At 38.6% G+C, this 19,524-nt stretch overlaps 13 non-coding genes across 13 annotated transcripts; all 13 read left to right on the top strand.

Annotated features, from left to right (window-relative positions):
- The first annotated feature begins 734 nt into the window (after positions 1–734).
- Positions 735–817, top strand: TRNAL-CAG (transfer RNA leucine (anticodon CAG)). The gene has a single exon. It is a non-coding gene; the product is annotated as a tRNA-Leu (tRNA).
- Positions 818–3,971: 3,154 nt separating this feature from the next.
- TRNAL-CAG (transfer RNA leucine (anticodon CAG)) lies at positions 3,972–4,054 on the top strand. Its single transcript has one exon. It is a non-coding gene; the product is annotated as a tRNA-Leu (tRNA).
- A 754-nt stretch (positions 4,055–4,808) lies between these two features.
- TRNAL-CAG (transfer RNA leucine (anticodon CAG)) lies at positions 4,809–4,891 on the top strand. Its single transcript has one exon. It is a non-coding gene; the product is annotated as a tRNA-Leu (tRNA).
- Positions 4,892–6,482: 1,591 nt separating this feature from the next.
- Positions 6,483–6,565, top strand: TRNAL-AAG (transfer RNA leucine (anticodon AAG)). The gene has a single exon. It is a non-coding gene; the product is annotated as a tRNA-Leu (tRNA).
- A 754-nt stretch (positions 6,566–7,319) lies between these two features.
- TRNAL-AAG (transfer RNA leucine (anticodon AAG)) lies at positions 7,320–7,402 on the top strand. Its single transcript has one exon. It is a non-coding gene; the product is annotated as a tRNA-Leu (tRNA).
- A 754-nt stretch (positions 7,403–8,156) lies between these two features.
- Positions 8,157–8,239, top strand: TRNAL-AAG (transfer RNA leucine (anticodon AAG)). The gene has a single exon. It is a non-coding gene; the product is annotated as a tRNA-Leu (tRNA).
- Positions 8,240–9,830: 1,591 nt separating this feature from the next.
- Positions 9,831–9,913, top strand: TRNAL-AAG (transfer RNA leucine (anticodon AAG)). Its single transcript has one exon. It is a non-coding gene; the product is annotated as a tRNA-Leu (tRNA).
- Positions 9,914–10,667: 754 nt separating this feature from the next.
- On the top strand, positions 10,668–10,750 carry TRNAL-AAG (transfer RNA leucine (anticodon AAG)). Its single transcript has one exon. It is a non-coding gene; the product is annotated as a tRNA-Leu (tRNA).
- A 754-nt stretch (positions 10,751–11,504) lies between these two features.
- TRNAL-AAG (transfer RNA leucine (anticodon AAG)) lies at positions 11,505–11,587 on the top strand. The gene has a single exon. It is a non-coding gene; the product is annotated as a tRNA-Leu (tRNA).
- A 2,314-nt stretch (positions 11,588–13,901) lies between these two features.
- Positions 13,902–13,984, top strand: TRNAL-CAG (transfer RNA leucine (anticodon CAG)). Its single transcript has one exon. It is a non-coding gene; the product is annotated as a tRNA-Leu (tRNA).
- A 754-nt stretch (positions 13,985–14,738) lies between these two features.
- Positions 14,739–14,821, top strand: TRNAL-CAG (transfer RNA leucine (anticodon CAG)). Its single transcript has one exon. It is a non-coding gene; the product is annotated as a tRNA-Leu (tRNA).
- Positions 14,822–15,817: 996 nt separating this feature from the next.
- TRNAL-CAG (transfer RNA leucine (anticodon CAG)) lies at positions 15,818–15,900 on the top strand. Its single transcript has one exon. It is a non-coding gene; the product is annotated as a tRNA-Leu (tRNA).
- A 3,154-nt stretch (positions 15,901–19,054) lies between these two features.
- TRNAL-CAG (transfer RNA leucine (anticodon CAG)) lies at positions 19,055–19,137 on the top strand. Its single transcript has one exon. It is a non-coding gene; the product is annotated as a tRNA-Leu (tRNA).
- The last annotated feature ends 387 nt before the right edge of the window (positions 19,138–19,524 follow it).

Here is a 19,524-nt window from a genome sequence, read left to right as displayed (position 1 = left end):
ACTGCAATGTCATTCCGACAGCGCTAGTGAAAAAACCCACTATGCCAAAACACGCCCCAAAATGTTAGACTCTTCAGATGACTGGCTTGGCATCCAATCTTGAAAGTTTTCTTATTTGTGTAGGATAGGATGACCGAGCAGTCTCTCGTGAAGGCGTGGATTTAAATCCCACTTTTGAATACTCATATTTAAGTAAACTATGTAAGACAATACCGATTCCTCTGCTTACTTGAGTGAATGTTATAGAGAATGGAACTCCACTAAACTACTGCTGGGTACCTCCCAGGGTAGTTTTTCTGTATTTTCAGGTTAAAGCAAGAACAAGGGTTCTTCAGGACCTCTTTTTTACAGCACTGTTAATCATAAACCAATAACTACATGATGGAAATGGACAAGAAACAGTACTAATCTTTCTATTTTCTATTTCATATTTAAGTAACTATGTAAGACAATACAGATTCCTCTGCTTACTTGAGTGAATGTTATAGAGAATGGAACTCCACTAAACTACTGCTGGGTACCTCCCAGGGTAGTTTTTCTGTATTTTCAGGTTAAAGCAAGAACAAGGGTTCTTCAGGACCTCTTTGTTACAGCACTGTTAATCATAAACCAATAACTACATGATGGAAATGGACAAGAAACAGTTCTAATCTTTCTATTTTAAATTCCCAAAAACTGGACCCTTAACATGACGGTTTTTTCTTCCATTTCTGAAAGGCTTGGCTTTTCTATAAGTCAGGATGGCCGAGCGGTCTAAGGCGCTGCGTTCAGGTCGCAGTCTCCCCTGGAGGCGTGGGTTCAAATCCCACTTCTGACAATACAACTTTTATTAAACACACTGCAATGTCATTCCGACAGCGCTAGTGAAAAAACCCACTATGCCAAAACACGCCCCAAAATGTTAGACTCTTCAGATGACTGGCTTGGCATCCAATCTTGAAAGTTTTCTTATTTGTGTAGGATAGGATGACCGAGCAGTCTCTCGTGAAGGCGTGGATTTAAATCCCACTTTTGAATACTCATATTTAAGTAAACTATGTAAGACAATACCGATTCCTCTGCTTACTTGAGTGAATGTTATAGAGAATGGAACTCCACTAAACTACTGCTGGGTACCTCCCAGGGTAGTTTTTCTGTATTTTCAGGTTAAAGCAAGAACAAGGGTTCTTCAGGACCTCTTTTTTACAGCACTGTTAATCATAAACCAATAACTACATGATGGAAATGGACAAGAAACAGTACTAATCTTTCAATTTTCTATTTCATATTTAAGTAACTATGTAAGACAATACAGATTCCTCTGCTTACTTGAGTGAATGTTATAGAGAATGGAACTCCACTAAACTACTGCTGGGTACCTCCCAGGGTAGTTTTTCTGTATTTTCAGGTTAAAGCAAGAACAAGGGTTCTTCAGGACCTCTTTTTTACAGCACTGTTAATCATAAACCAATAACTACATGATGGAAATGGACAAGAAACAGTACTAATCTTTCTATTTTCTATTTCATATTTAAGTAACTATGTAAGACAATACAGATTCCTCTGCTTACTTGAGTGAATGTTATAGAGAATGGAACTCCACTAAACTACTGCTGGGTACCTCCCAGGGTAGTTTTTCTGTATTTTCAGGTTAAAGCAAGAACAAGGGTTCTTCAGGACCTCTTTGTTACAGCACTGTTAATCATAAACCAATAACTACATGATGGAAATGGACAAGAAACAGTTCTAATCTTTCTATTTTAAATTCCCAAAAACTGGACCCTTAACATGACGGTTTTTTCTTCCATATCTGAAAGGCTTGGCTTTTCTATAAGTCAGGATGGCCGAGCTGTCTAAGGCGCTGCGTTCAGGTCGCAGTCTCCCCTGGAGACGTGGGTTCAAATCCCACTTCTGACAATACAACTTTTATTAAACACACTGCAATGTCATTCCGACAGCGCTAGTGAAAAAACCCACTATGCCAAAACACGCCCCAAAATGTTAGACTCTTCAGATGACTGGCTTGGCATCCAATCTTGAAAGTTTTCTTATTTCTGTAGGATAGGATGACCGAGCAGTCTCTCGTGAAGGCGTGGATTTAAATCCCACTTTTGAATACTCATATTTAAGTAAACTATGTAAGACAATACCGATTCCTCTGCTTACTTGAGTGAATGTTATAGAGAATGGAACTCCACTAAACTACTGCTGGGTACCTCCCAGGGTAGTTTTTCTGTATTTTCAGGTTAAAGCAAGAACAAGGGTTCTTCAGGACCTCTTTTTTACAGCACTGTTAATCATAAACCAATAACTACATGATGGAAATGGACAAGAAACAGTACTAATCTTTCAATTTTCTATTTCATATTTAAGTAACTATGTAAGACAATACAGATTCCTCTGCTTACTTGAGTGAATGTTATAGAGAATGGAACTCCACTAAACTACTGCTGGGTACCTCCCAGGGTAGTTTTTCTGTATTTTCAGGTTAAAGCAAGAACAAGGGTTCTTCAGGACCTCTTTTTTACAGCACTGTTAATCATAAACCAATAACTACATGATGGAAATGGACAAGAAACAGTACTAATCTTTCTATTTTCTATTTCATATTTAAGTAACTATGTAAGACAATACAGATTCCTCTGCTTACTTGAGTGAATGTTATAGAGAATGGAACTCCACTAAACTACTGCTGGGTACCTCCCAGGGTAGTTTTTCTGTATTTTCAGGTTAAAGCAAGAACAAGGGTTCTTCAGGACCTCTTTGTTACAGCACTGTTAATCATAAACCAATAACTACATGATGGAAATGGACAAGAAACAGTTCTAATCTTTCTATTTTAAATTCCCAAAAACTGGACCCTTAACATGACGGTTTTTTCTTCCATATCTGAAAGGCTTGGCTTTTCTATAAGTCAGGATGGCCGAGCGGTCTAAGGCGCTGCGTTCAGGTCACAGTCTCCCCTGGAGACGTGGGTTCAAATCCCACTTCTGACAATACAACTTTTATTAAACACACTGCAATGTCATTCCGACAGCGCTAGTGAAAAAACCCACTATGCCAAAACACGCCCCAAAATGTTAGACTCTTCAGATGACTGGCTTGGCATCCAATCTTGAAAGTTTTCTTATTTGTGTAGGATAGGATGACCGAGCAGTCTCTCGTGAAGGCGTGGATTTAAATCCCACTTTTGAATACTCATATTTAAGTAAACTATGTAAGACAATACCGATTCCTCTGCTTACTTGAGTGAATGTTATAGAGAATGGAACTCCACTAAACTACTGCTGGGTACCTCCCAGGGTAGTTTTTCTGTATTTTCAGGTTAAAGCAAGAACAAGGGTTCTTCAGGACCTCTTTTTTACAGCACTGTTAATCATAAACCAATAACTACATGATGGAAATGGACAAGAAACAGTACTAATCTTTCAATTTTCTATTTCATATTTAAGTAACTATGTAAGACAATACAGATTCCTCTGCTTACTTGAGTGAATGTTATAGAGAATGGAACTCCACTAAACTACTGCTGGGTACCTCCCAGGGTAGTTTTTCTGTATTTTCAGGTTAAAGCAAGAACAAGGGTTCTTCAGGACCTCTTTTTTACAGCACTGTTAATCATAAACCAATAACTACATGATGGAAATGGACAAGAAACAGTACTAATCTTTCTATTTTCTATTTCATATTTAAGTAACTATGTAAGACAATACAGATTCCTCTGCTTACTTGAGTGAATGTTATAGAGAATGGAACTCCACTAAACTACTGCTGGGTACCTCCCAGGGTAGTTTTTCTGTATTTTCAGGTTAAAGCAAGAACAAGGGTTCTTCAGGACCTCTTTGTTACAGCACTGTTAATCATAAACCAATAACTACATGATGGAAATGGACAAGAAACAGTTCTAATCTTTCTATTTTAAATTCCCAAAAACTGGACCCTTAACATGACGGTTTTTTCTTCCATATCTGAAAGGCTTGGCTTTTCTATAAGTCAGGATGGCCGAGCGGTCTAAGGCGCTGCGTTCAGGTCGCAGTCTCCCCTGGAGACGTGGGTTCAAATCCCACTTCTGACAATACAACTTTTATAAAACACACTGCAATGTCATTCCGACAGCGCTAGTGAAAAAACCCACTATGCCAAAACACGCCCCAAAATGTTAGACTCTTCAGATGACTGGCTTGGCATCCAATCTTGAAAGTTTTCTTATTTGTGTAGGATAGGATGACCGAGCAGTCTCTCGTGAAGGCGTGGATTTAAATCCCACTTTTGAATACTCATATTTAAGTAAACTATGTAAGACAATACCGATTCCTCTGCTTACTTGAGTGAATGTTATAGAGAATGGAACTCCACTAAACTACTGCTGGGTACCTCCCAGGGTAGTTTTTCTGTATTTTCAGGTTAAAGCAAGAACAAGGGTTCTTCAGGACCTCTTTTTTACAGCACTGTTAATCATAAACCAATAACTACATGATGGAAATGGACAAGAAACAGTACTAATCTTTCTATTTTCTATTTCATATTTAAGTAACTATGTAAGACAATACAGATTCCTCTGCTTACTTGAGTGAATGTTATAGAGAATGGAACTCCACTAAACTACTGCTGGGTACCTCCCAGGGTAGTTTTTCTGTATTTTCAGGTTAAAGCAAGAACAAGGGTTCTTCAGGACCTCTTTTTTACAGCACTGTTAATCATAAACCAATAACTACATGATGGAAATGGACAAGAAACAGTTCTAATCTTTCTATTTTAAATTCCCAAAAACTGGACCCTTAACATGACGGTTTTTTCTTCCATTTCTGAAAGGCTTGGCTTTTCTATAAGTCAGGATGGCCGAGCGGTCTAAGGCGCTGCGTTCAGGTCGCAGTTTCCCCTGGAGGCGTGGGTTCAAATCCCACTTCTGACAATACAACTTTTCTTAAACACACTGAAATGTCATTCCGACAGTGCTAGTGAAAAAACCCACTATGCCAAAACACGCCCCAAAATGTTAGACTCTTCAGATGACTGGCTTGGCATCCAATCTTGAAAGTTTTCTTATTTGTGTAGGATAGGATGACCGAGCAGTCTCTCGTGAAGGCGTGGATTTAAATCCCACTTTTGAATACTCATATTTAAGTAAACTATGTAAGACAATACCGATTCCTCTGCTTACTTGAGTGAATGTTATAGAGAATGGAACTCCACTAAACTACTGCTGGGTACCTCCCAGGGTAGTTTTTCTGTATTTTCAGGTTAAAGCAAGAACAAGGGTTCTTCAGGACCTCTTTTTTACAGCACTGTTAATTATAAACCAATAACTACATGATGGAAATGGAAAAGAAACAGTACTAATCTTTCTATTTTCTATTTCATATTTAAGTAACTATGTAAGACAATACAGATTCCTCTGCTTACTTGAGTGAATGTTATAGAGAATGGAACTCCACTAAACTACTGCTGGGTACCTCCCAGGGTAGTTTTTCTGTATTTTCAGGTTAAAGCAAGAACAAGGGTTCTTCAGGACCTCTTTGTTACAGCACTGTTAATCATAAACCAATAACTACATGATGGAAATGGACAAGAAACAGTTCTAATCTTTCTATTTTAAATTCCCAAAAACTGGACCCTTAACATGACGGTTTTTTCTTCCATATCTGAAAGGCTTGGCTTTTCTATAAGTCAGGATGGCCGAGCTGTCTAAGGCGCTGCGTTAAGGTCGCAGTCTTCCCTGGAGGCGTGGGTTCAAATCCCACTTCTGACAATACAACTTTTCTTAAACACACTGCAATGTCATTCCGACAGTGCTAGTGAAAAAACCCACTATGCCAAAACACGCCCCAAAATGTTAGACTCTTCAGATGACTGGCTTGGCATCCAATCTTGAAAGTTTTCTTATTTGTGTAGGATAGGATGACCGAGCAGTCTCTCGTGAAGGCGTGGATTTAAATCCCACTTTTGAATACTCATATTTAAGTAAACTATGTAAGACAATACCGATTCCTCTGCTTACTTGAGTGAATGTTATAGAGAATGGAACTCCACTAAACTACTGCTGGGTACCTCCCAGGGTAGTTTTTCTGTATTTTCAGGTTAAAGCAAGAACAAGGGTTCTTCAGGACCTCTTTTTTACAGCACTGTTAATTATAAACCAATAACTACATGATGGAAATGGAAAAGAAACAGTACTAATCTTTCTATTTTCTATTTCATATTTAAGTAACTATGTAAGACAATACAGATTCCTCTGCTTACTTGAGTGAATGTTATAGAGAATGGAACTCCACTAAACTACTGCTGGGTACCTCCCAGGGTAGTTTTTCTGTATTTTCAGGTTAAAGCAAGAACAAGGGTTCTTCAGTACCTCTTTGTTACAGCACTGTTAATCATAAACCAATAACTACATGATGGAAATGGACAAGAAACAGTTCTAATCTTTCTATTTTAAATTCCCAAAAACTGGACCCTTAACATGACGGTTTTTTCTTCCATATCTGAAAGGCTTGGCTTTTCTATAAGTCAGGATGGCCGAGCGGTCTAAGGCGCTGCGTTAAGGTCGCAGTCTCCCCTGGAGGCGTGGGTTCAAATCCCACTTCTGACAATACAACTTTTCATAAACACACTGCAATGTCATTCCGACAGCGCTAGTGAAAAAACCCACTATGCCAAAACACGCCCCAAAATGTTAGACTCTTCAGATGACTGGCTTGGCATCCAATCTTGAAAGTTTTCTTATTTGTGTAGGATAGGATGACCGAGCAGTCTCTCGTGAAGGCGTGGATTTAAATCCCACTTTTGAATACTCATATTTAAGTAAACTATGTAAGACAATACCGATTCCTCTGCTTACTTGAGTGAATGTTATAGAGAATGGAACTCCACTAAACTACTGCTGGGTACCTCCCAGGGTAGTTTTTCTGTATTTTCAGGTTAAAGCAAGAACAAGGGTTCTTCAGGACCTCTTTTTTACAGCACTGTTAATCATAAACCAATAACTACATGATGGAAATGGACAAGAAACAGTACTAATCTTTCTATTTTCTATTTCATATTTAAGTAACTATGTAAGACAATACAGATTCCTCTGCTTACTTGAGTGAATGTTATAGAGAATGGAACTCCACTAAACTACTGCTGGGTACCTCCCAGGGTAGTTTTTCTGTATTTTCAGGTTAAAGCAAGAACAAGGGTTCTTCAGTACCTCTTTGTTACAGCACTGTTAATCATAAACCAATAACTACATGATGGAAATGGACAAGAAACAGTTCTAATCTTTCTATTTTAAATTCCCAAAAACTGGACCCTTAACATGACGGTTTTTTCTTCCATATCTGAAAGGCTTGGCTTTTCTATAAGTCAGGATGGCCGAGCGGTCTAAGGCGCTGCGTTAAGGTCGCAGTCTCCCCTGGAGGCGTGGGTTCAAATCCCACTTCTGACAATACAACTTTTCATAAACACACTGCAATGTCATTCCGACAGCGCTAGTGAAAAAACCCACTATGCCAAAACACGCCCCAAAATGTTAGACTCTTCAGATGACTGGCTTGGCATCCAATCTTGAAAGTTTTCTTATTTGTGTAGGATAGGATGACCGAGCAGTCTCTCGTGAAGGCGTGGATTTAAATCCCACTTTTGAATACTCATATTTAAGTAAACTATGTAAGACAATACCGATTCCTCTGCTTACTTGAGTGAATGTTATAGAGAATGGAACTCCACTAAACTACTGCTGGGTACCTCCCAGGGTAGTTTTTCTGTATTTTCAGGTTAAAGCAAGAACAAGGGTTCTTCAGGACCTCTTTTTTACAGCACTGTTAATCATAAACCAATAACTACATGATGGAAATGGACAAGAAACAGTACTAATCTTTCTATTTTCTATTTCATATTTAAGTAACTATGTAAGACAATACAGATTCCTCTGCTTACTTGAGTGAATGTTATAGAGAATGGAACTCCACTAAACTACTGCTGGGTACCTCCCAGGGTAGTTTTTCTGTATTTTCAGGTTAAAGCAAGAACAAGGGTTCTTCAGTACCTCTTTGTTACAGCACTGTTAATCATAAACCAATAACTACATGATGGAAATGGACAAGAAACAGTTCTAATCTTTCTATTTTAAATTCCCAAAAACTGGACCCTTAACATGACGGTTTTTTCTTCCATATCTGAAAGGCTTGGCTTTTCTATAAGTCAGGATGGCCGAGCGGTCTAAGGCGCTGCGTTAAGGTCGCAGTCTCCCCTGGAGGCGTGGGTTCAAATCCCACTTCTGACAATACAACTTTTCTTAAACACACTGCAATGTCATTCCGACAGCGCTAGTGAAAAAACCCACTATGCCAAAACACGCCCCAAAATGTTAGACTCTTCAGATGACTGGCTTGGCATCCAATCTTGAAAGTTTTCTTATTTGTGTAGGATAGGATGACCGAGCAGTCTCTCGTGAAGGCGTGGATTTAAATCCCACTTTTGAATACTCATATTTAAGTAAACTATGTAAGACAATACCGATTCCTCTGCTTACTTGAGTGAATGTTATAGAGAATGGAACTCCACTAAACTACTGCTGGGTACCTCCCAGGGTAGTTTTTCTGTATTTTCAGGTTAAAGCAAGAACAAGGGTTCTTCAGGACCTCTTTTTTACAGCACTGTTAATCATAAACCAATAACTACATGATGGAAATGGACAAGAAACAGTACTAATCTTTCTATTTTCTATTTCATATTTAAGTAACTATGTAAGACAATACAGATTCCTCTGCTTACTTGAGTGAATGTTATAGAGAATGGAACTCCACTAAACTACTGCTGGGTACCTCCCAGGGTAGTTTTTCTGTATTTTCAGGTTAAAGCAAGAACAAGGGTTCTTCAGTACCTCTTTGTTACAGCACTGTTAATCATAAACCAATAACTACATGATGGAAATGGACAAGAAACAGTTCTAATCTTTCTATTTTAAATTCCCAAGAACTGGACCCTTAACATGACGGTTTTTTCTTCCATATCTGAAAGGCTTTGCTTTTCTATAAGTCAGGATGGCCGAGCGGTCTAAGGCGCTGCGTTAAGGTCGCAGTCTCCCCTGGAGGCGAGGGTTCAAATCCCACTTCTGACAATACAACTTTTCTTAAACACACTGCAATGTCATTCCGACAGTGCTAGTGAAAAAACCCACTATGCCAAAACACGCCCCAAAATGTTAGACTCTTCAGATGACTGGCTTGGCATCCAATCTTGAAAGTTTTCTTATTTGTGTAGGATAGGATGACCGAGCAGTCTCTCGTGAAGGCGTGGATTTAAATCCCACTTTTGAATACTCATATTTAAGTAAACTATGTAAGACAATACCGATTCCTCTGCTTACTTGAGTGAATGTTATAGAGAATGGAACTCCACTAAACTACTGCTGGGTACCTCCCAGGGTAGTTTTTCTGTATTTTCAGGTTAAAGCAAGAACAAGGGTTCTTCAGGACCTCTTTTTTACAGCACTGTTAATTATAAACCAATAACTACATGATGGAAATGGAAAAGAAACAGTACTAATCTTTCTATTTTCTATTTCATATTTAAGTAACTATGTAAGACAATACAGATTCCTCTGCTTACTTGAGTGAATGTTATAGAGAATGGAACTCCACTAAACTACTGCTGGGTACCTCCCAGGGTAGTTTTTCTGTATTTTCAGGTTAAAGCAAGAACAAGGGTTCTTCAGTACCTCTTTGTTACAGCACTGTTAATCATAAACCAATAACTACATGATGGAAATGGACAAGAAACAGTTCTAATCTTTCTATTTTAAATTCCCAAAAACTGGACCCTTAACATGACGGTTTTTTCTTCCATATCTGAAAGGCTTGGCTTTTCTATAAGTCAGGATGGCCGAGCGGTCTAAGGCGCTGCGTTAAGGTCGCAGTCTCAGCTGGAGGCGTGGGTTCAAATCCCACTTCTGACAATACAACTTTTCATAAACACACTGCAATGTCATTCCGACAGCGCTAGTGAAAAAACCCACTATGCCAAAACACGCCCCAAAATGTTAGACTCTTCAGATGACTGGCTTGGCATCCAATCTTGAAAGTTTTCTTATTTGTGTAGGATAGGATGACCGAGCAGTCTCTCGTGAAGGCGTGGATTTAAATCCCACTTTTGAATACTCATATTTAAGTAAACTATGTAAGACAATACCGATTCCTCTGCTTACTTGAGTGAATGTTATAGAGAATGGAACTCCACTAAACTACTGCTGGGTACCTCCCAGGGTAGTTTTTCTGTATTTTCAGGTTAAAGCAAGAACAAGGGTTCTTCAGGACCTCTTTTTTACAGCACTGTTAATCATAAACCAATAACTACATGATGGAAATGGACAAGAAACAGTACTAATCTTTCTATTTTCTATTTCATATTTAAGTAACTATGTAAGACAATACAGATTCCTCTGCTTACTTGAGTGAATGTTATAGAGAATGGAACTCCACTAAACTACTGCTGGGTACCTCCCAGGGTAGTTTTTCTGTATTTTCAGGTTAAAGCAAGAACAAGGGTTCTTCAGTACCTCTTTGTTACAGCACTGTTAATCATAAACCAATAACTACATGATGGAAATGGACAAGAAACAGTTCTAATCTTTCTATTTTAAATTCCCAAGAACTGGACCCTTAACATGACGGTTTTTTCTTCCATATCTGAAAGGCTTGGCTTTTCTATAAGTCAGGATGGCCGAGCGGTCTAAGGCGCTGCGTTAAGGTCGCAGTCTCCCCTGGAGGCGTGGGTTCAAATCCCACTTCTGGCAATACAACTTTTCTTAAACACACTGCAATGTCATTCCGACAGTGCTAGTGAAAAAACCCACTATGCCAAAACACGCCCCAAAATGTTAGACTCTTCAGATGACTGGCTTGGCATCCAATCTTGAAAGTTTTCTTATTTGTGTAGGATAGGATGACCGAGCAGTCTCTCGTGAAGGCGTGGATTTAAATCCCACTTTTGAATACTCATATTTAAGTAAACTATGTAAGACAATACCGATTCCTCTGCTTACTTGAGTGAATGTTATAGAGAATGGAACTCCACTAAACTACTGCTGGGTACCTCCCAGGGTAGTTTTTCTGTATTTTCAGGTTAAAGCAAGAACAAGGGTTCTTCAGGACCTCTTTTTTACAGCACTGTTAATCATAAACCAATAACTACATGATGGAAATGGACAAGAAACAGTACTAATCTTTCTATTTTCTATTTCATATTTAAGTAACTATGTAAGACAATACAGATTCCTCTGCTTACTTGAGTGAATGTTATAGAGAATGGAACTCCACTAAACTACTGCTGGGTACCTCCCAGGGTAGTTTTTCTGTATTTTCAGGTTAAAGCAAGAACAAGGGTTCTTCAGTACCTCTTTGTTACAGCACTGTTAATCATAAACCAATAACTACATGATGGAAATGGACAAGAAACAGTTCTAATCTTTCTATTTTAAATTCCCAAGAACTGGACCCTTAACATGACGGTTTTTTCTTCCATATCTGAAAGGCTTGGCTTTTCTATAAGTCAGGATGGCCGAGCGGTCTAAGGCGCTGCGTTAAGGTCGCAGTCTCCCCTGGAGGCGTGGGTTCAAATCCCACTTCTGACAATACAACTTTTCTTAAACACACTGCAATGTCATTCCGACAGTGCTAGTGAAAAAACCCACTATGCCAAAACACGCCCCAAAATGTTAGACTCTTCAGATGACTGGCTTGGCATCCAATCTTGAAAGTTTTCTTATTTGTGTAGGATAGGATGACCGAGCAGTCTCTCGTGAAGGCGTGGATTTAAATCCCACTTTTGAATACTCATATTTAAGTAAACTATGTAAGACAATACCGATTCCTCTGCTTACTTGAGTGAATGTTATAGAGAATGGAACTCCACTAAACTACTGCTGGGTACCTCCCAGGGTAGTTTTTCTGTATTTTCAGGTTAAAGCAAGAACAAGGGTTCTTCAGGACCTCTTTTTTACAGCACTGTTAATTATAAACCAATAACTACATGATGGAAATGGAAAAGAAACAGTACTAATCTTTCTATTTTCTATTTCATATTTAAGTAACTATGTAAGACAATACAGATTCCTCTGCTTACTTGAGTGAATGTTATAGAGAATGGAACTCCACTAAACTACTGCTGGGTACCTCCCAGGGTAGTTTTTCTGTATTTTCAGGTTAAAGCAAGAACAAGGGTTCTTCAGGACCTCTTTTTTACAGCACTGTTAATCATAAACCAATAACTACATGATGGAAATGGACAAGAAACAGTACTAATCTTTCTATTTTCTATTTCATATTTAAGTAACTATGTAAGACAATACAGATTCCTCTGCTTACTTGAGTGAATGTTATAGAGAATGGAACTCCACTAAACTACTGCTGGGTACCTCCCAGGGTAGTTTTTCTGTATTTTCAGGTTAAAGCAAGAACAAGGGTTCTTCAGGACCTCTTTGTTACAGCACTGTTAATCATAAACCAATAACTACATGATGGAAATGGACAAGAAACAGTTCTAATCTTTCTATTTTAAATTCCCAAAAACTGGACCCTTAACATGACGGTTTTTTCTTCCATATCTGAAAGGCTTGGCTTTTCTATAAGTCAGGATGGCCGAGTGGTCTAAGGCGCTGCGTACAGGTCGCAGTCTCCCCTGGAGGCGTGGGTTCAAATCCCACTTCTGACAATACAAGTTTTATTAAACACACTGCAATGTCATTCCGACAGCGCTAGTGAAAAAACCCACTATGCCAAAACACGCCCCAAAATGTTAGACTCTTCAGATGACTGGCTTGGCATCCAATCTTGAAAGTTTTCTTATTTGTGTAGGATAGGATGACCGAGCAGTCTCTCGTGAAGGCGTGGATTTAAATCCCACTTTTGAATACTCATATTTAAGTAAACTATGTAAGACAATACCGATTCCTCTGCTTACTTGAGTGAATGTTATAGAGAATGGGACTCCACTAAACTACTGCTGGGTACCTCCCAGGGTAGTTTTTCTGTATTTTCAGGTTAAAGCAAGAACAAGGGTTCTTCAGGACCTCTTTTTTACAGCATTAATCATAAACCAATAACTACATGATGGAAATGGACAAGAAACAGTACTAATCTTTCTATTTTCTATTTCATATTTAAGTAACTATGTAAGACAATACAGATTCCTCTGCTTACTTGAGTGAATGTTATAGAGAATGGAACTCCACTAAACTACTGCTGGGTACCTCCCAGGGTAGTTTTTCTGTATTTTCAGGTTAAAGCAAGAACAAGGGTTCTTCAGGACCTCTTTTTTACAGCACTGTTAATCATAAACCAATAACTACATGATGGAAATGGACAAGAAACAGTACTAATCTTTCAATTTTCAATTTCATATTTAAGTAACTATGTAAGACAATACAGATTCCTCTGCTTACTTGAGTGAATGTTATAGAGAATGGAACCCCACTAAACTACTGCTGGGTACCTCCCAGGGTAGTTTTTCTGTATTTTCAGGTTAAAGCAAGAACAAGGGTTCTTCAGGACCTCTTTTTTACAGCACTGTTAATCATAAACCAATAACTACATGATGGAAATGGACAAGAAACAGTACTAATCTTTCTATTTTCTATTTCATATTTAAGTAACTATGTAAGACAATACAGATTCCTCTGCTTACTTGAGTGAATGTTATAGAGAATGGAACTCCACTAAACTACTGCTGGGTACCTCCCAGGGTAGTTTTTCTGTATTTTCAGGTTAAAGCAAGAACAAGGGTTCTTCAGGACCTCTTTGTTACAGCACTGTTAATCATAAACCAATAACTACATGATGGAAATGGACAAGAAACAGTTCTAATCTTTCTATTTTAAATTCCCAAAAACTGGACCCTTAACATGACGGTTTTTTCTTCCATATCTGAAAGGCTTGGCTTTTCTATAAGTCAGGATGGCCGAGCGGTCTAAGGCGCTGCGTTCAGGTCGCAGTCTCCCCTGGAGACGTGGGTTCAAATCCCACTTCTGACAATACAACTTTTTTTAAACACACTGCAATGTCATTCCGACAGCGCTAGTGAAAAAACCCACTATGCCAAAACACGCCCCAAAATGTTAGACTCTTCAGATGACTGGCTTGGCATCCAATCTTGAAAGTTTTCTTATTTGTGTAGGATAGGATGACCGAGCAGTCTCTCGTGAAGGCGTGGATTTAAATCCCACTTTTGAATACTCATATTTAAGTAAACTATGTAAGACAATACCGATTCCTCTGCTTACTTGAGTGAATGTTATAGAGAATGGAACTCCACTAAACTACTGCTGGGTACCTCCCAGGGTAGTTTTTCTGTATTTTCAGGTTAAAGCAAGAACAAGGGTTCTTCAGGACCTCTTTTTTACAGCACTGTTAATCATAAACCAATAACTACATGATGGAAATGGACAAGAAACAGTACTAATCTTTCTATTTTCTATTTCATATTTAAGTAACTATGTAAGACAATACAGATTCCTCTGCTTACTTGAGTGAATGTTATAGAGAATGGAACTCCACTAAACTACTGCTGGGTACCTCCCAGGGTAGTTTTTCTGTATTTTCAGGTTAAAGCAAGAACAAGGGTTCTTCAGGACCTCTTTGTTACAGCACTGTTAATCATAAACCAATAACTACATGATGGAAATGGACAAGAAACAGTTCTAATCTTTCTATTTTAAATTCCCAAAAACTGGACCCTTAACATGACGGTTTTTTCTTCCATTTCTGAAAGGCTTGGCTTTTCTATAAGTCAGGATGGCCGAGCGGTCTAAGGCGCTGCGTTCAGGTCGCAGTCTCCCCTGGAGGCGTGGGTTCAAATCCCACTTCTGACAATACAACTTTTATTAAACACACTGCAATGTCATTCCGACAGCGCTAGTGAAAAAACCCACTATGCCAAAACACGCCCCAAAATGTTAGACTCTTCAGATGACTGGCTTGGCATCCAATCTTGAAAGTTTTCTTATTTGTGTAGGATAGGATGACCGAGCAGTCTCTCGTGAAGGCGTGGATTTAAATCCCACTTTTGAATACTCATATTTAAGTAAACTATGTAAGACAATACCGATTCCTCTGCTTACTTGAGTGAATGTTATAGAGAATGGAACTCCACTAAACTACTGCTGGGTACCTCCCAGGGTAGTTTTTCTGTATTTTCAGGTTAAAGCAAGAACAAGGGTTCTTCAGGACCTCTTTTTTACAGCACTGTTAATCATAAACCAATAACTACATGATGGAAATGGACAAGAAACAGTACTAATCTTTCAATTTTCTATTTCATATTTAAGTAACTATGTAAGACAATACAGATTCCTCTGCTTACTTGAGTGAATGTTATAGAGAATGGAACTCCACTAAACTACTGCTGGGTACCTCCCAGGGTAGTTTTTCTGTATTTTCAGGTTAAAGCAAGAACAAGGGTTCTTCAGGACCTCTTTTTTACAGCACTGTTAATCATAAACCAATAACTACATGATGGAAATGGACAAGAAACAGTACTAATCTTTCTATTTTCTATTTCATATTTAAGTAACTATGTAAGACAATACAGATTCCTCTGCTTACTTGAGTGAATGTTATAGAGAATGGAACTCCACTAAACTACTGCTGGGTACCTCCCAGGGTAGTTTTTCTGTATTTTCAGGTTAAAGCAAGAACAAGGGTTCTTCAGGACCTCTTTGTTACAGCACTGTTAATCATAAACCAATAACTACATGATGGAAATGGACAAGAAACAGTTCTAATCTTTCTATTTTAAATTCCCAAAAACTGGACCCTTAACATGACGGTTTTTTCTTCCATTTCTGAAAGGCTTGGCTTTTCTATAAGTCAGGATGGCCGAGCGGTCTAAGGCGCTGCGTTCAGGTCGCAGTCTCCCCTGGAGGCGTGGGTTCAAATCCCACTTCTGACAATACAACTTTTATTAAACACACTGCAATGTCATTCCGACAGCGCTAGTGAAAAAACCCACTATGCCAAAACACGCCCCAAAATGTTAGACTCTTCAGATGACTGGCTTGGCATCCAATCTTGAAAGTTTTCTTATTTGTGTAGGATAGGATGACCGAGCAGTCTCTCGTGAAGGCGTGGATTTAAATCCCACTTTTGAATACTCATATTTAAGTAAACTATGTAAGACAATACCGATTCCTCTGCTTACTTGAGTGAATGTTATAGAGAATGGAACTCCACTAAACTACTGCTGGGTACCTCCCAGGGTAGTTTTTCTGTATTTTCAGGTTAAAGCAAGAACAAGGGTTCTTCAGGACCTCTTTTTTACAGCACTGTTAATCATAAACCAATAACTACATGATGGAAATGGACAAGAAACAGTACTAATCTTTCAATTTTCTATTTCATATTTAAGTAACTATGTAAGACAATACAGATTCCTCTGCTTACTTGAGTGAATGTTATAGAGAATGGAACTCCACTAAACTACTGCTGGGTACCTCCCAGGGTAGTTTTTCTGTATTTTCAGGTTAAAGCAAGAACAAGGGTTCTTCAGGACCTCTTTTTTACAGCACTGTTAATCATAAACCAATAACTACATGATGGAAATGGACAAGAAACAGTACTAATCTTTCTATTTTCTATTTCATATTTAAGTAACTATGTAAGACAATACAGATTCCTCTGCTTACTTGAGTGAATGTTATAGAGAATGGAACTCCACTAAACTACTGCTGGGTACCTCCCAGGGTAGTTTTTCTGTATTTTCAGGTTAAAGCAAGAACAAGGGTTCTTCAGGACCTCTTTGTTACAGCACTGTTAATCATAAACCAATAACTACATGATGGAAATGGACAAGAAACAGTTCTAATCTTTCTATTTTAAATTCCCAAAAACTGGACCCTTAACATGACGGTTTTTTCTTCCATATCTGAAAGGCTTGGCTTTTCTATAAGTCAGGATGGCCGAGCTGTCTAAGGCGCTGCGTTCAGGTCGCAGTCTCCCCTGGAGACGTGGGTTCAAATCCCACTTCTGACAATACAACTTTTATTAAACACACTGCAATGTCATTCCGACAGCGCTAGTGAAAAAACCCACTATGCCAAAACACGCCCCAAAATGTTAGACTCTTCAGATGACTGGCTTGGCATCCAATCTTGAAAGTTTTCTTATTTCTGTAGGATAGGATGACCGAGCAGTCTCTCGTGAAGGCGTGGATTTAAATCCCACTTTTGAATACTCATATTTAAGTAAACTATGTAAGACAATACCGATTCCTCTGCTTACTTGAGTGAATGTTATAGAGAATGGAACTCCACTAAACTACTGCTGGGTACCTCCCAGGGTAGTTTTTCTGTATTTTCAGGTTAAAGCAAGAACAAGGGTTCTTCAGGACCTCTTTTTTACAGCACTGTTAATCATAAACCAATAACTACATGATGGAAATGGACAAGAAACAGTACTAATCTTTCAATTTTCTATTTCATATTTAAGTAACTATGTAAGACAATACAGATTCCTCTGCTTACTTGAGTGAATGTTATAGAGAATGGAACTCCACTAAACTACTGCTGGGTACCTCCCAGGGTAGTTTTTCTGTATTTTCAGGTTAAAGCAAGAACAAGGGTTCTTCAGGACCTCTTTTTTACAGCACTGTTAATCATAAACCAATAACTACATGATGGAAATGGACAAGAAACAGTACTAATCTTTCTATTTTCTATTTCATATTTAAGTAACTATGTAAGACAATACAGATTCCTCTGCTTACTTGAGTGAATGTTATAGAGAATGGAACTCCACTAAACTACTGCTGGGTACCTCCCAGGGTAGTTTTTCTGTATTTTCAGGTTAAAGCAAGAACAAGGGTTCTTCAGGACCTCTTTGTTACAGCACTGTTAATCATAAACCAATAACTACATGATGGAAATGGACAAGAAACAGTTCTAATCTTTCTATTTTAAATTCCCAAAAACTGGACCCTTAACATGACGGTTTTTTCTTCCATATCTGAAAGGCTTGGCTTTTCTATAAGTCAGGATGGCCGAGCGGTCTAAGGCGCTGCGTTCAGGTCACAGTCTCCCCTGGAGACGTGGGTTCAAATCCCACTTCTGACAATACAACTTTTATTAAACACACTGCAATGTCATTCCGACAGCGCTAGTGAAAAAACCCACTATGCCAAAACACGCCCCAAAATGTTAGACTCTTCAGATGACTGGCTTGGCATCCAATCTTGAAAGTTTTCTTATTTGTGTAGGATAGGATGACCGAGCAGTCTCTCGTGAAGGCGTGGATTTAAATCCCACTTTTGAATACTCATATTTAAGTAAACTATGTAAGACAATACCGATTCCTCTGCTTACTTGAGTGAATGTTATAGAGAATGGAACTCCACTAAACTACTGCTGGGTACCTCCCAGGGTAGTTTTTCTGTATTTTCAGGTTAAAGCAAGAACAAGGGTTCTTCAGGACCTCTTTTTTACAGCACTGTTAATCATAAACCAATAACTACATGATGGAAATGGACAAGAAACAGTACTAATCTTTCAATTTTCTATTTCATATTTAAGTAACTATGTAAGACAATACAGATTCCTCTGCTTACTTGAGTGAATGTTATAGAGAATGGAACTCCACTAAACTACTGCTGGGTACCTCCCAGGGTAGTTTTTCTGTATTTTCAGGTTAAAGCAAGAACAAGGGTTCTTCAGGACCTCTTTTTTACAGCACTGTTAATCATAAACCAATAACTACATGATGGAAATGGACAAGAAACAGTACTAATCTTTCTATTTTCTATTTCATATTTAAGTAACTATGTAAGACAATACAGATTCCTCTGCTTACTTGAGTGAATGTTATAGAGAATGGAACTCCACTAAACTACTGCTGGGTACCTCCCAGGGTAGTTTTTCTGTATTTTCAGGTTAAAGCAAGAACAAGGGTTCTTCAGGACCTCTTTGTTACAGCACTGTTAATCATAAACCAATAACTACATGATGGAAATGGACAAGAAACAGTTCTAATCTTTCTATTTTAAATTCCCAAAAACTGGACCCTTAACATGACGGTTTTTTCTTCCATATCTGAAAGGCTTGGCTTTTCTATAAGTCAGGATGGCCGAGCGGTCTAAGGCGCTGCGTTCAGGTCGCAGTCTCCCCTGGAGACGTGGGTTCAAATCCCACTTCTGACAATACAACTTTTATTAAACACACTGCAATGTCATTCCGACAGCGCTAGTGAAAAAACCCACTATGCCAAAACACGCCCCAAAATGTTAGACTCTTCAGATGACTGGCTTGGCATCCAATCTTGAAAGTTTTCTTATTTGTGTAGGATAGGATGACCGAGCAGTCTCTCGTGAAGGCGTGGATTTAAATCCCACTTTTGAATACTCATATTTAAGTAAACTATGTAAGACAATACCGATTCCTCTGCTTACTTGAGTGAATGTTATAGAGAATGGAACTCCACTAAACTACTGCTGGGTACCTCCCAGGGTAGTTTTTCTGTATTTTCAGGTTAAAGCAAGAACAAGGGTTCTTCAGGACCTCTTTTTTACAGCACTGTTAATCATAAA

This window comes from Rhinoderma darwinii, chromosome 3 (genome assembly GCF_050947455.1).
Source record: "Rhinoderma darwinii isolate aRhiDar2 chromosome 3, aRhiDar2.hap1, whole genome shotgun sequence".
Classification (NCBI taxonomy): Eukaryota; Metazoa; Chordata; class Amphibia; order Anura; family Rhinodermatidae; genus Rhinoderma; species Rhinoderma darwinii.
Note: the sequence above shows the minus strand (reverse complement) of the source record. Positions and strands in the feature narration are given on the sequence as shown.